Genomic DNA, 5,000 nt, shown 5'->3' with positions numbered 1-5,000 from the left:
GGGAGTGGAGGTGAGTGGAGATAGCTGGAGCCTGGCTGAGAGTGAGTGAGTGAGTGAGTGAGTGAGTGAGTGAGTGAGTGAGTGAGTGAGTGAGTGAGTGAGTGAGTGAGGAGTCTGAATGGAGGCTTCCCTGCTGGGTCAGGGGGCCCGGCTGGGGGTCAAGGCTCCTGGGAGTGGAGGTGAGTGGAGATAGCAAGAGTCCAGGAAGCAGAGGCAGAGTGCGTGCAAGCTTGCTGGAGCCTGGGTGAGAGTGAGTGAGTCAGGGACCTGGCTGGAGGTCTCCCTGCTGGGGGTGAGCGGGTTGAAGTCAGGGCCGAAAGCCCCACTGGAGGCCTCCCTGCTGGGGGTGAGCGGGCTGAGCTCAGGGCTGAAAGCGGGCTGAGCTCAGGGCTGACAGCCCCACTGGAGGCCTCCCTGCTGGGGGTGAGCGGGCTGAGCTCAAGGCTGAAAGCGGGCTGAGCTCAGGGCTGAAAGCCCCACTGGAGGCCTCCCTGCTGGGGGTGAGCTGGCTGAGCTCAAGGCTGAAAGCGGGCTGAGCTCAGGGCCGAAAGCCCCACTGGAGGCCTCCCTGCTGGGGGTGAGCGGGCTGAGCTCAAGGCTGAAAGCGGGCTGAGCTCAGGGCTGACAGCCCCAGTGGAGGCCTCCCTGCTGGGGGTGAGCGGGCTGAGCTCAGGGCTGAAAGCCCCACTGGAGGCCTCCCTGCTGGGGATGAGCGGGCTGAGCTCAAGGCTGAAAGCGGGCTGAGCTCAAGGCCGAAAGCCCCACTGGAGGCCTCCCTGCTGGGGCTGAGCTGGCTGAGCTCAAGGCTGAAAGCGGGCTGAGCTCAAGGCCGAAAGCCCCACTGGAGGCCTCCCTGCTGGGGCTGAGCTGGCTGAGCTCAAGGCTGAAAGCGGGCTGAGCTCAGGGCCGAAAGCCCCACTGGAGGCCTCCCTGCCTGGGGTGAGCCCCAATGGAGGCCCTAACCCTAACCCTGCTGGGGGTGAGCGGGTTGAGCTCAAGGCCGAAAGCCCCACTGGAGGCCTCCCTGCTGGGGCTGAGCTGGCTGAGCTCAAGGCTGAAAGCGGGCTGAGCTCAAGGCCGAAAGCCCCACTGGAGGCCTCCCTGCTGGGGCTGAGCTGGCTGAGCTCAAGGCTGAAAGCGGGCTGAGCTCAGGGCCGAAAGCCCCACTGGAGGCCTCCCTGCCTGGGGTGAGCCCCAATGGAGGCCCTAACCCTAACCCTGCTGGGGGTGAGCGGGTTGAGCTCAAGGCCGAAAGCCCCACTGGAGGCCTCCCTGCTGTGGGTGAGCCCCAATGGAGGCCTCCCTGCTGGGGGTGAGTTGTTTTGAGCTCAAGGCTGAAAGCCCCACTGGAGGCCTCCCTGCTGGGGCTGAGTGTGAGGGCTATGGTCAGGCTTGGGGTTAAGTGGGCCTGGCTGGAGGTCACGGGGCCTGGAGGAGGTGTTGGTGTGCGTCTCAGGGTGGAGGCCGGAGGTCACGGGGCCTGGGGGAGGTGTTGGTGTGCGTCTCCGGGGCCAGGCCGGAGGTCACGGGGCCTGGGAGAGGTGTTGGTGTGTGTGTCTGCTGGGCCTGGGGGAGGTGTTGGTGTGCGTCTCAGGGTCCAGGCCGGAGGTCACGGGGCCTGGGGGAGGTGTTGGTGTGTGTCTGCTGGGCCTGGGGGAGGTGTTGGTGTGCGTCTCAGGGTCCAGGCCGGAGGTCACGGGGCCTGGGGGAGGTGTTGGTGTGTGTCGGGGCCTGGGGGAGGTGTTGGTGTGCGTCTCAGGGGCCAGGTTGGAGGTCACGGGGCCTGGGGGAGGTGTTGGTGTGCGTCTGGGCCTGGGGGAGGTGTTGGTGTGTGTCTCTCAATTCAATTCAATTCAATTCAATTTTATTTGTATAGCCCAATATCACAACAGAGTGTCTCATAGTGCTTTACAAAGTTCACTGAGGGTGGAGGCCGGAGGTCACGGGGCCTGGGGGAGGTGTTGGTGTGCGTCTCAGGGGCCAGGCCGGAGGTCAGGAAGCCAGGCCGGAGGTCACGGGGCCTGGGGGAGGTGTTGGTGTGCGTCTCAGGGTGGAGGCCGGAGGTCACGGGGCCTGGGGGAGGTGTTGGTGTGTGTGTCGGGGCCTGGGAGATGTGTTGGTGTGCGTCTCAGGGTCAAGGCCGGAGGTCACGGGGCCTGGGAGATGTGTTGGTGTGCGTCTCTGGGTCAAGGCCGGAGGTCACGGGGCCTGGGAGAGGTGTTGGTGTGTGTCTGCTGGGCCTGGGGGAGGTGTTGGTGTGTGTCTCAGGGTGGAGGCCGGAGGTCACGGGGCCTGGGGGAGGTGTTTGTGTGCGTCTCAGGGGCCAGGTTGGAGGTCACGGAGAGGTGTTGGTGTGTGTCTGGGCCTGGGGGATGTGTTGGTGTGCGTCTCAGGGTGGAGGCCGGAGGTCACGGGGCCTGGGGGATGTGTTGGTGTGCGTCTCAGGGGCCAGGTTGGAGGTCACGGAGAGGTGTTGGTGTGTGTCTGGGCCTGGGGGATGTGTTGGTGTGCGTCTCAGGGTCCAGGCTGGAGGTCACGGAGAGGTGGTGGTGTGTGTCGGGGCCTGGGAGATGTGTTGGTGTGCGTCTGAGGGTCAAGGCCGGAGGTCACGGGGCCTGGGGGAGATGTGTTGGTGTGCGTCTCTGGGTCAAGGCCGGAGGTCACGGGGCCTGGGGGAGGTGTTGGTGTGCGTCTCAGGGGCCAGGTTGGAGGTCACGGGGCCTGGGAGAGGTGTTGGTGTGTGTCGGGGCCTGGGGGATGTGTTGGTGTGCGTCTCAGGGTCCAGGCCGGAGGTCACGGGGCCTGGGAGATGTGTTGGTGTGCGTCTCAGGGTCAAGGCCGGAGGTCACGGGGCCTGGGGGAGATGTGTTGGTGTGCGTCTCAGGGTGGAGGCCGGAGGTCACGGAGAGGTGGTGGTGTGTGTCGGGGCCTGGGAGATGTGTTGGTGTGCGTCTCAGGGTCCAGGCCGGAGGTCACGGGGCCTGCGGGAGGTGTTGGGGTGTGTCGGGGCAATTCGAAACATTCACCGGAGTACCAGGGGCACGAAACATTCATCGGCTTACCAGGGGCACAAAACATTCACCGGAGTACCAGGGGCACGAAACAGCCATCGGAGTACCAGGGGCACGAAACCTCCACTAGAGTACCAGGGGCACGAAACCTCCACTAGAGTACCAGGGGCACGAAACCTCCACTAGAGTACCAGGGGCACGAAACATTCACCGGAGTACCAGGGGCACGAAACAGCCATCGGAGTACCAGGGGCACGAAACCTCCACTAGAGTACCAGGGGCACGAAACCTCCACTAGAGTACCAGGGGCACGAAACCTCCACTAGAGTACCAGGGGCACGAAACATTCACCGGAGTACCAGGGGCACGAAACAGCCATCAGAGTACCAGGGGCACGAAACCTTCATCGGAGCACCAGGGGCACGAAACCTCCACTGGAGGACCAGGGGCACGAAACATTCATCGGATTACCAGGGGCACGAAACATTCATCGGATTACCAGGGGCACGAAACATTCACCGGAGTACCAGGGGCAGGAAACATTCATCGGATTACCAGGGGCACGAAACCTCCACTGGAGTACCAGGGGCACGAAACATTCACCGGATTACCAGGGGCACGAAACATTCACCGGAGTACCAGGGGCACGAAACATTCACCGGAGTACCAGGGGCACGAAACATTCACCGGATTACCAGGGGCACGAAACATTCACCGGAGTACCAGGGGCACGAAACATTCATCGGATTACCAGGGGCACGAAACATTCACCGGAGTACCAGGGGCACGAAACAGCCATCAGAGTACCAGGGGCACGAAACATTCATCGGATTACCAGGGGCACGAAACAGCCATCGGAGTACCAGGGGCACGAAACCTCCACTAGAGTACCAGGGGCACGAAACCTCCACTAGAGTACCAGGGGCACGAAACATTCACCGGAGTACCAGGGGCACGAAACAGCCATCAGAGTACCAGGGGCACGAAACCTTCATCGGAGCACCAGGGGCACGAAACCTCCACTGGAGGACCAGGGGCACGAAACATTCACCGGATTACCAGGGGCACGAAACATTCATCGGATTACCAGGGGCACGAAACATTCACCGGAGTACCAGGGGCACGAAACATTCATCGGATTACCAGGGGCACGAAACATTCACCGGAGTACCAGGGGCACGAAACATTCACCGGAGTACCAGGGGCACGAAACATTCATCGGATTACCAGGGGCACGAAACATTCACCGGAGTACCAGGGGCACGAAACCTTCATCGGATTACCAGGGGCACGAAACATTCACCGGAGTACCAGGGGCACGAAACAGCCACCAGAGTACCAGGGGCACGAAACATTCATCGGAGTACCAGGGGCACGAAACCTCCATTAGAGTACCAGGGGCCAAGTCTAGGAAGGCAAAGCAGGAGTAACCAACCGCCTCCCTCCCTTCCCCTGTCTTACACGGATTACCAGGGGCACGAAACATTCACCGGAGCACCAGGGGCACGAAACCTTCATCGGAGCACCAGGGGCACGAAACCTCCACTGGAGTACCAGGGGCACGAAACATTCATCGGATTACCAGGGGCACGAAACATTCATCGGATTACCAGGGGCACGAAACATTCACCGGAGTACCAGGGGCACGAAACATTCATCGGATTACCAGGGGCACGAAACATTCACCGGAGTACCAGGGGCACGAAACCTTCATCGGATTACCAGGGGCACGAAACATTCACCGGAGTACCAGGGGCACGAAACAGCCACCAGAGTACCAGGGGCACGAAACATTCATCGGAGTACCAGGGGCACGAAACCTCCACTAGAGTACCAGGGGCCAAGTCTAGGAAGGCAAAGCAGGAGTAACCAACCGCCTCCCTCCCTTCCCCTGTCTTACGCGTTTTTTGTCTGTTTTCCGCGCTACCATCGTCAAGATTTCAGGAGCAGGCAAAAACAGAACTTTTAGGTGGAGCGTTGGAGCGATTT

The sequence above is a fragment of the Pempheris klunzingeri genome, unplaced genomic scaffold, assembly GCF_042242105.1.
Source record: "Pempheris klunzingeri isolate RE-2024b unplaced genomic scaffold, fPemKlu1.hap1 Scaffold_84, whole genome shotgun sequence".
Lineage (NCBI taxonomy): Eukaryota > Metazoa > Chordata > Actinopteri > Acropomatiformes > Pempheridae > Pempheris > Pempheris klunzingeri.
This window is presented reverse-complemented; position numbering follows the sequence as displayed.